Source organism: Papilio polytes, unplaced genomic scaffold, assembly GCF_000836215.1.
Source record: "Papilio polytes unplaced genomic scaffold, Ppol_1.0 DF824269.1, whole genome shotgun sequence".
Classification (NCBI taxonomy): domain Eukaryota; kingdom Metazoa; phylum Arthropoda; class Insecta; order Lepidoptera; family Papilionidae; genus Papilio; species Papilio polytes.
In genome coordinates, this window is record NW_013524935.1 from 526048 (window position 1) to 537929 (window position 11882).

General features: G+C 32.6%; 1 protein-coding gene across 1 annotated transcript in view; it reads left to right on the plus strand.

Annotated features, from left to right (window-relative positions):
- Window positions 1-431: 431 nt before the first annotated feature.
- LOC106107841 (myotubularin-related protein 4) overlaps window positions 432-11882 on the plus strand; it is a 58341-nt gene continuing 46890 nt past the window's right edge. Inside the window, exon 1 of the mRNA XM_013288879.1 lies at window positions 432-595. The gene's annotated coding sequence lies outside the window, so the exon portion shown is untranslated. The remainder of the gene's footprint in view (window positions 596-11882) is intronic.

Here is an 11882-nt window from a genome sequence, read left to right on the forward strand (position 1 = left end):
AGTTTTATATTGTCTATGTCTGAATAAATAGAAAAACCGCATCTTCGATTTTAAGAAACTGAAAATGAAAATCTGACTGATTTTTAATAGAAGCTATTTTGTTTTATTTCCTTTACTTTGAAATTAGTTGTTTAGGAAGGAAGAGGTATAAATGAAAGTCATTGCCGTAGGGTACTTCGAATTTTGCGCGCGAAAAATAAATTCAGCCTAATTTAATAATTTACATCAATAACACACATGGAATCTTAATAGAACAGTTTAGAATTTAAATCAAATCTCATTATTTATTCATGTTTATTAAACTTATTTAAATTACTTTACAAAAATCCGTGATTGTTTCCATACGTCAACAGCTGATTTTGTCTATGGTTTTATTACATAGCATTTTTCTCGCTTCTTTGCTTTAGTATTGTATCTTCCGTTTCATTTATGTTGTTATGTGGTATGTTTTCTCTTGTTGTTCTCTCCGATTGTGTTGAATTCTATAACGATAAGAAAATTATGTCCAAGCTTTATCCGTGATTAGTTATAGTTGTTTCTGTTACATATTATTGGATTACAACGTTTTAGAAAAATTTGGAGCTTCTATAAACAGGTAAGAATAAATTACGCATTGAAATAAGATCTTACAAAGTGACAGTTTTAGTGGGTACATCTTATTCTTATCACCTTGAATTTAAAGAAAACAATATTTTTCGAATAAATGCAATGATTTATCCTTAATTATACATCTCCACTTAATTACTATTTAATTCTACTGACTACAGATTCCTAAATATTATGTTTAATCAAACAATTTTAAAACTGTAAAGTTGAAAAAACAATAAAGTGGTGGGATTGAGGAAGAAAAAGGTCGTGTATTATATTATACAAGTTACTTATTGCTTGTATTTATAAATCTAAAGTACTAGTACCCAAAAGTATGAAATTCCTAATTCTATTTTTATAAATATAAAAAAACATGTTGCATAAATATTGTATCCAATATTGCATAGATACAATCAGTCTAGTATTTATAAAAAGAAAGCTACAACTAGTCATATCGTCTTACAACTTTTAATTTCCAAATTACCACTTTTTTTAATCTACCTTACAAGAAATTACTTTTCAAAAATATCTTTGTATCCTCTTTTTCTAAGAGATCCATCTTTTGAACTTTAATGTTATAAGGGCAACTTGCACAAGCAAATGACAGCTCTTTCTGAACCAATGGTATAGCTTTTAAGCCAGGATTTTCTTTCACTACAAATTTGTTACCTTTAATATTTCCTACAATAAGCTGCAATAGTTCATATTTTCTCATTAAGTGGCATAGATACTCCAGATTTTTTTTTTAATTGTATACTAGCAACTCCATCTGCATGGAATTAAAAAGAAAAATAATTAGTCTGTCTGTTCTGCCAGAAGTCTACATCTATGTCAATCTTCATTGAGATCCTTTTAGCAGTTTAGACTAGAAACTCTAACATCCATCAATCTTAACTTTCGCATTTATAATATTAGTGAGAATAAAGTTCTGAATTTTAGGGCCATAGGAATGGTGGATTTTTATAATAAATGTTAATAGAATTAACATTTTATTACTGCTCAGGGGTATTTAAAAAATAATTGCCAATTATATTGGTGTTTGTTAGATTTAAAAAAATTGCTTTACAAAATGTTCATGTTAAAAATACCTGATAACTGACATCCCTGACAATGTAATATTATCAAACAAATCAATCAGTGATGACGTCTGTCATTGTTCTTATCTTGATGGTTGAAAGGACTGCAATTGAGAAATCTTATTTACTCCTATAAAATTATTTCTAAACAAATATATTAAAAAAAGGGAATTTATGGTTAATATCAGATATCTAACAATCATAAAACACTAGCTTTTGCCTGCGACTCCATCTGCGTCGAATAAAAAAAAACAAAAGTGAGTAGCTTATGCTTTCTTCCAGTCTATCCTCTACATCTATACCTAATTTCATCGAAATCCATTCAGCCGTTTAGGCTACAAACTCTAAAAAACATCCATCCATCTAATCTTTTGCATTTATAATATTAGTATAAATCCACGAAGAACATAGTCAGTGTTTTAAATGTATTTTGTAGTAAATGCCTCTGTTGTCATGTAATGAAACACATTGCACAAAACTTATTTTATTATACCCGCTAAATTAATATGAAATAAACAATAATCAATAACTTATTTAATACAGAAACACACATTTTACATTAAACATATGTTAACCCTTTATTATATGAAGCCGGGATAGACTCTTCTCTCTTCTTGGGCATGTTATGAGAAGGGATGAATCGCATGTAACAAGACGTTAGTTACGAATGTGGAGGTACACCGGTAGAGGTAGACCTAAAAAGAGATAGATGGTTTGCATGAAAGGTGACATGATCAAGATTAGTGATGACTGGGATGACGGATGATAGAGTTAGCCGACCCTACGGGAGTAGGATAAGGCAGAAGATGATGATAGACATTTCTAGTAACATAAAAAAAATTACAAATGAATCTCTGAATTCCTAAGTTTATGGTTGTCGGCAACAAGAAAATTGTCTATACTGTTTTTTCGTTTGCCTAAATTTGATTGGAATGGTGCCAAAATCCTGAAAGTAAATTCCAGTCTTGAAGATCCTGCCAAATATTGATCCATTTTCTTAGTTAGAATTTTCTTCTCAGTTTATCTGTGACCTTTGTAGAAACTATTGTCTACAAGTCTAAGCAAAAGGGTGAAAGTAAATTGTTTTATAATACAGTATAGCGTGATTGCAATTGATAAGAATATGTAGTGTGCAATATAGATTAATTGCTGTTGGTAAGTCATTTTCTTCGATGTTTTTTTATTACGTTTTGTGGCACTCATTGAAGATATAGTATGTTTTTTAAAACTTATACTTCATATTAACATTATAAATGCGAAAGTTTAGATGGATGGATGCATGTTTGTTAGAGTTTGTAACCAAAACGGCTGAAGGATTTCGATGACATTTGGTATAGGGGTAGAGGATAGTCTAGAACATATAGGCTACTATATACTACTTTTTTTTTAATTCCACGCGGCCGGTGTCGCAGGCTAAAGCTACCTATAAAGGATAATTGCATAAAATGGCAACCCTACGTAAAGGTCAAATCTCAAGGACGTATAAAGGTCACGACGATACTGAAGAAGTCATTTGTTAGGCAACGCTTTGTAAGCGAGATAATTACCAAATACATAGTTGCTTCATTTTAATTATAAATATTCTTTATCTTTAAATTAAAAGTCTCGTTTAATAAGAAATAATTCTCACATCAGTCCACCCCTGTACCTGTTAATTATTAATTGTTTAATTTATGCCAGAGCCGTCTTAAAATAAAGGAACAAGTGATTTTTAAGTCTAAGTTTGGCGAAGTGCGGTGACGCGACGGGCGCCTTTCTACCTTTGGGTTTTTATTTCATTTAGAAATCTCGCCCAGGGCACTGGTAGTACTAAAACAGGCCCTAGCTAGATTCTCACACTCGAACCCAATATGGTTAAGACAGCCCTAGTACTTGCTCAGTAGTATTTAAACTGTTCTTGGTTTAACGAAATCGCGAGGTCTATGAATATTCAGCAGCGCCGCCAGTCTGTACTGTACAACTGACTTGGAATTTTGTTAGACACGACCCGGTTTTAAAGTATTTTAGTTATCTAATTTAGTCTAGTTGTACTAAATTAAAGTCCAATGAAAGTCATTCTACCTCCCTTAGTAATAGGTTTGAATCACTACGGTAACAATGCGTATATACCCCCAACACACTCACTATGCGTAATTACATGCTAAGAAAATATTTTTGTTGGAATGATGATATTCTAAACGCCTGCTGATATTTATTAGCATTAATTGTTTGGAGTGTGTTTGCGTTGATTTAATCAAAGTGATCATAAGCATTTATTCTAAACTAAAAAAAAACATCACCGCTATCATACTTCATAAAAATAAGCAAACAATACTGCATATGTAGATATGTTTCGTTAAGGTTCACCTAATGTCGTAGTAAAGTAAAAAATTACGACTGTTTTGTCTTTGCCCTTTGCTAGATTGAGTTTATTTGTGATTATACACGAAGGCAATGTAATTATCCACTTGACCTTGTATCCTTACATATGCATTGGACATTCAGTTGTCACACGATTGCAAGGAACCATTATCCATTTAATATCTATTAAGGATAATGGCGCATTGTAGTCACTTCTGGTTTCTGGTTCACATACATTACGTACTAAGTGTGGGATTTCATATGTCTATACTTGAAAAGTGTAAATAACCCAGGAAATCAAGAGAATAGGAATAGTTTTCTGGACTAGAGTCTAGAGTCCAGTTACTTGTCTACCCACTTGTGTTATTTTACTAGATTTTGCCCCCGAATACGACCCTGTGGAATTTATAGTAATTGTCCATCTTTCACAATGCTTGTGTAAAATTTTATGGAGATCCTATGATATTCTGGAGATATCTAGAAAAAATATCCATTTATCTAAACCTCAGGATTTATAATTATAGTACGATTTACTTTACGTATATATACTATTATAATAAAGCGTAAACACACACTTCTTTGTTGCCTAAGATGTCAGCAATTACAGCATATCTTTGAATAATTATTTTTTAATAAAAAGCCTTACACTTACGTCACGCTTTAGGATATATATTTTCACGCCATTAAACTTTGAGATTAAATATTTTGGATAAAAACCCTTATGTGCGAAAGAGACCATACGATACGAGCTGCCAACTTCAAGAAGCAAGATTGCCTTAGTAAGGTAATTGGTATTTTGACATTTGCAATTAAGAATTTGACAAATGTAAACAATAAAAGTTTTTATTTCATGCGGATGTAGCCGTATGGGTACAGGTAGTGTTAAAATATAGTAACGTTAAAAAAATAAAGGATGAATGCATTTGAATTAATCTTTCTCAGTTGTATACCAGGAATGGACTTCGGAAATCTAATTCCATTTAAGGTTCTTAAAATAAGTGTTTGTTCCTTTTTTATTTGTTTTGACTTTAATTAATGTGTAAAAATAATACAAAAAATCATTATATTTTTCAGGTAAGGGATTGTTATCTAACGACTTTGCGATAAAAGCTTCGAATAAGGTCAGTATAAGCCCTTATAAATTAGGTTTGAATCTCAAGGTTAAAAAACGTTTAAAAAGAACGCTTTGAAGATTGGCCTTAAGTTTTTTAGTTTTATTAGCGAATGATATTGGGGTTACGTATTAGGTTTCTCTCGTAGTTGTTTTTTTCGTTTAAAAAAGACAAAGAATTTTATATTATGGAAGAATAGGTTCACTGTTATTGTTTACTTGCGTGGTATGGACATGTTATGCGACGAGACGATGGGGACATAAACCGGAAAGTGTTAAGAATGAATGTGGATGGCTACAAAAAGGGAGACCGAAGAAAGTATGGATGGATTGTGTGAAAGAGGATGCTGAAGAAAGGAGTGGATTCAGATATGACGGCTGATAGAGATGTATGGAAGAGCAGCACATACTGTGCAGACCCTCCATAAGGGATAAGGGCAAGTTGATGATGAGGTTTACTGTTTATTGTCAATTTTTTATTTTTATTTATGATAAAATTGAGATTAGTATAGATCATAATTTTAATGCTGAAACGAATTATTTATTTTCGAAATAATATTAAACATTTTTAAATCACTAGGTTTCGCCCGCGATTCCGTCCTCTCTCTCTCTCTCTCTCTCTCTCTCTCTCTCTTCTATTCCTATGTCCCCAATCGCAGAGGGCGTCCACAGTACGCCGCCAGCTCGCTCTGTCTTGGGCTCTGCGTTGATGCCGTCCGCGTGGAAATAAAAAAATCAAAAGAGAGTAAGCCTATGTGTTCTTCTACACTATCGTCGAAATCCGTTTAGGCGTTTAAGCTACAAATTCTAACAAACATCCATCTAAACATTCGCATTTATAATATTAGTGTGATATAATTTTGTTGCAAACTACTACTTTGCGTAAACAGTTATTAACGATAAAGATGTTATGCAGTTAATTTAGATTATAGGACGTATTAAATAAACAAATCCCAGCTTAGTTTATGCCGTGAGGGCAATGAAAACAGTTTCCTATCTAAGGTCGTTGACCTTCCCGTTCTATTTCTAACTTCGCGAACGTGTTTCTTGCGCACAAATTGACAGTCCACATCGTTTTGGTATTTTAATTTTACCCATAACTGTTAGGCTTCAAATGTTTGAATCAACAATATCTTTAAGCTTTGATCTCCTGGTACCTCATTCTTTAAAGGTTTTAGTTTATTGATGTTTAGTAATTTCTGTTGCACTCAGAGTCCTTTAGTGTATTACTAATTCTAAGTAATAAAAAAAATTGTTTTAAATTAATTTTAAAAGAAATTGAGTGGAGTTTTTTAGTTGCAGCATAGATGTTTTGACCTTGTAAATCTAATGCGATTAAAAACGCATTAGTTATTCCTATTCGGAATTATTTATGGATATTTTTTTGCTTTATGGAACAAAGACAGGAAGGTGGGCACGGACGATCGGTTTACAAGATTGCTATCTGATCACCGTCGGCATCTATTACATGCTTCAATACTTTTTGCTAATCAAAATTTGTCTAGACGGATTTTAGACGTAATAAGAGACGTGACTTTAAACCAGAGATTCCAAAACTTTTCTCAAAAACCGATCCAAAATTTTCTTGAAAAACTATTTAACTACGTCATAGTCTTAGACTCCAAAAATCAAACAAAAAAATGGGACCCACCTGCAAGCATTACCTTTCGGATAAAAAAAGAATTATCAAAATCGGTCCACTAGCGGCGGAGTTATGCCGTAACACACATAAAAAAAAAAATATATTACGACGAATACGAATTGAGTACCTCCTTCTTTTGGGAAGTCGGTCAAAAAATTGGGAAGAACATGTATGTTTTAACAGAAACATTGTTTTGGATATTTAGAAGTTAAAAACACTAAAATGTTCTTTTTGTTCAGTATATTTTAAGACACGGATGTGTTTATTCACCTGGTAAGACGCACTGCGACAATTTTATGCGCAAAGGGATTTATGTAGCTCTCAGACGGAGTTTGAAGGAGTCTTAGCAGTTTGCTGGATCAACGACAAATAAATAAACTATACAATAAGCGCAAGTAAATCCAGAAGATGTTTTTAATGAAAATATGCATGTCTTTGATCTCGATCTGTCATAAATTGATTTAAAATAAAAGACAGTAAGATATTTTGTTTTGTAGAACTTCTAGTTTTAATTTCTGAACATGCTTTTTATTCGATTTGATGGCTGTGACGTCACAATATGGCGCGGGTTCACGAATTCTATCTTTCAATAGTTTATTATAAATAATCAATTCAGCAAAAAACATAGTAGAACTCACAGTTGTACGTATCTGAGGTACAGAAAAAGACTTCAAAGCTTATTTGCCAAATTGAGGGTTTATTAATTCTATAGACTAGCTATTGCTCGCGTCTTCGTCCATATGGAAATAAAAATCGTAATAAATATACCCTATGTTACTCAATAATAACGTAGCTAATCATCATCATCATCATCACCAGCTCACTATACGTCCCCACCGAGAAGCTGGGAGCCTACTCTAAAGTAAAGGGTGACTAGGCCATAGTCAACCACGCTAGCCCAATGCGGGTGAGTTGACGTCACATATATTTTTGAATTTCTTCGCCGATATGTGCAGGTTTTATCACGTTGTTTTCCACCGTAAGAACGTCGGGTAAATTATGTACATATGAAAATTCGAAAAATCGAAAATCACATTGGTACATGGCGGGATTCGAACCCAAGACCTGTAGATTACAAGTCAAGTGCTTAAACCACTGAGCCAACGTAGCTATTAATTGGTGACAACTTTTGAAATCCGTCCAGTAGTTTTTGAGTTATTTCAATACGTACAAAAATACAAATCAATCCTCTTTATTATATTAGTATTGATATTTCGAACACACACACAGTTTAAATTGAGTACGTGTTTTGGAATGCTACCAAAGCATTTCGTGTCGTTTTTAAATTTATAAAACTTAAACTACATCACGAATTCCACGAACAACGACCTAATTACGAAATTTTAAAGCATTGTACATTAAATAAAAACGATATGCTCTTTATAGCATTAACACGCTCGTTACCAAACGAGGTAGGTAGAGATTACTGTTTATATTTAACACTAACACTCATTTAAAAAAAATCTCATAGCAACTATTTTAAATGCACATCGAATAATGCAAATAGCTTCGAGATTAAAATAAATAATAAATTTCTCACAATGCTGCTGACGCTTTAGGAATTTCAATTATTCTTTGCATATCTATCCAGTATCTAATAAAAACATGTTATCCTTGTCTTTCTCAAAGAGTATGGAAAGGATGACAGTATGTGTCTGTACTTGTGTGATGACAGTGGAAACATGCTTTGTGTTATTAGACAATAGTATATATGAGTGTCGAGGAAGGCGACGCCGGTAGTGAAAACTCCTTTGAGAATTCATTATGATAATCATAATAAGTGTGGAATAGTCAACTGCATAGATAATTGTTTCGAAATATACGTAGTGATGTCGAACTTGAATAACAAAGAACCGCACAGAGTAACTAAGAAGCGAGAAGAGAAGCAGCGACCTTTAGGAATAAGGGAGCAATGCATTAAGAAAACATTGATTTTAGTTATGAAGTTAAATTAATTGTCACGACGTAATTTCAAAACGAATTAATTTGAATTTGGAACAGAATTAATTAAAATCCTAAAACAAATGACTGCATTTTTTAAATTCCATTCCGACGAGGTAAGTGTTATGTTTAGTGTATTTTTTTTAGCTGCTACTTCCGGTATGTAAGATGGTGGTAAAACATTCGTGACTGGCAACATATTACACTCTGTTGCAATATATTACTGCATAATACTGCTTACTTGCAATTTCCATCTTACTAATATTATAAATGCGAATGTTTAGATGGATGGATGTTTGTTAGAGTTTGTAACCTAAACGGCTGAACGGATCTCAGTGAAATTCGACACAGATGTAGAGCATACTCTGGAAGAATACATAGGCTACTTTTTATCCCGAAAATAAAATTTTCTTATACATATATGACAGTAGAGTGATAAATTTCTTTTTTAAAATATCTTAGGGTTTATGCCCTAAATATAAAAGTCAATATTATCTGTATTTAGAAGAGGAAACTGATTAAGGATTATATAAAATTTTGGATAATTGTATAGAAAGTGTTTTTTAAATCTTTACACTTTATAAGCTCTTAAAAATTATAATTTAACACTTGTCATGATTAACAACAACGGGAGTATAGCCTTTCTTCAACTGGAATAAAATTTTACTTGTTAAAATTCACGTAAACTATTCAAGTATTCAAAGTTGTTTTGCGTCGAAGTAATGCAAAAAATAATAGCAGCTGCCTGTCTGCTTAATTGCGCATTTCCTCGCAAAATGAATGGGGTTGAATTATACATGCTATTTTTTGCAATTTTACTAATTATGGTTGGTGAATTACTAATAACAGATACCATGGAAAGATATAAAAATGTATTAGTAAAAAGTAATATGTTCCTATGACCACTAAATTTAGTAAGGGTTTAAAATGTTTACGATTTCGTTACCTACTTTATAACTAAGATCTTGAGTAGAAAGTCTTCAAAACATTTATGAAGTAAAAAGATTCAAATCAAGTTCAAACAATACACCGTTAACAAGGAAACTGAATGAGCTCGTAAATACAACATTTATACAAATCTTAATAAATTTGACTCCTTCCTTTGTGAGTTAACGAGCTATTCACGGCTGGTGAAGTTGCGTTGGTCAGTATCGAAGGGTCTATCATGAATGTCTGTGACAGTGCGAGAACGTATTCGTAATGTGATCGACAAATGTACATTTGTGGGTGTAACGGCCGGATCGCCGCACAAATCTGATATTTTACGTTACGAAAATGTTTTCACGAATATTCATGATAAGCCCTCTGTATACTGAACGATACGTATTATGTTATACTTAAATAATACGAATAAGCTGGATGTAGAGAATCGAAATAAAATTTCGCTGACTAAAAATTGTATTTAATCTATAAAAAATATTGTTTTTTTTACATTTTAATATTCATAATCTAACTGTTTGTTTAATTAATTATCTCTTGATAACATTTTTTTAAGGTGTGGTTATAAAAATTGTAACATGATAAATGTATTCTGATAATTGGAAAATATGTTATCAAGAGTCTACCATATGCAACTTCATGATAAAAATTACGAGATACGTAATCGATTAGTGTAAACCTACCTTTATCTTTCTAATGACATACATAAATTGTCCACAATAGTTGCAGACCCAAATATTTCCAAACTAATACGACTTGTGGACTTTAAGAAGCGAGCCTATAATTTCTTTAAAAGCCGGCAACGCATCTGTAGTTCCTCTGGTGTTGCGGATGTTAATGGACTTCGTTGACCATCTCGGTGTTCTCGCCGCTCGTTTGCCCCCTTCTCTAATAAAAAAAAATATAATCTTAAATATTAAGAACAAAACAATTAAAAACAACCGCAAATACTTCTAATTAGCAGTCGCAGAGCAGATTTTGATTCCCAAAGTATTATGTAAATGTCTTCCTTACCTTTGGTAATGTTTATGTGGCACTCAGCCGATAATGTCTGTTATTTATTTTGTTTAAAATTTATCACGACACCTTTTAAAATAAAGAGATTTTTATTTGATTACATAAATGTTTACAAATCCTGGTAAATTAAAAAGAAATTTTCAGTTATGTTTTGTCATTAACAAAAAAAAATGGCAAGTCATGTAGGATGGATTTTTTTTTATATGTGCACATTTTCCTGTTTGATAACTGCTTTAAACCTATCTAGGACTAAAACCATCTTTTGACGAATAAAACTCTAATACGATATTCGCAACACATTTCATTGTTCGGTTTCTTATATTCAGCTGGTTTGAGTTAACCACGAGAGTTTCAAATTATATAAATCTGCAATATCCAGCAACTAGCAACAACTAATCTTATTTGGTATCAAAATACATATCGTTCATAGAGTTTATTATTAAACGATACGTCGACCTCCGCGAGTGAAATGGTATTTTTACTGAAGCATCGAACCGGCCTCGCTCCACAGCCGCAGATGCACCGCTCGCTGTCCTTGACTTCACCCTTATGTGCATGCGTATACCACAAGTCATAGGCGGAAGCGGCATTACAACCCCGAAACAGAAAACACCGACGATGTCCCAGCGTTAAGCATGAATACGATATTCTGTGTAAGCGGCATTGATGTCAAACCTATTGGGAGGTATGCACTAGGCAAACCTGAAGAACTCGTTAAAAATCGAAGAAGTGGTAAATCTATCTTCATATCATGCGTGGCATGGGCCGGAGCGATGTTGCCTCTGTGGCTACGACGTAAAAATATTCGATGAACTTTCATCAGTCTCCATAATTAAGTTTACGTTTGTAACGTACCATTTCATAATAACTTTTGTTTGCAATACGATTCAATGAGTGACTTTCCCACGCTGTCTCTACTACTCATAATACGTGAGTAATATCAACGGACTGTGAACATTCCAACGTTTAAAATACATTTTGAAATATCTAACATGATTTAAAATGAAATTTGTAATTTCGTTTATGATAAACTATTTAGATTCTTTTAATTTGTTGTTCAATGTTTATTACACATTACGAATAACCATTATTATCTTTACCGCACAGTCTTTTGACTTGTACCACACAGATGTCCGAAGCGGCGCACATTGGGCTGAATCAAGTTGCTCCATAGACAACTTTATCTGATGTTTGAAATGTCTCTTTTTTTTGCTTGAATGTGCTTTGT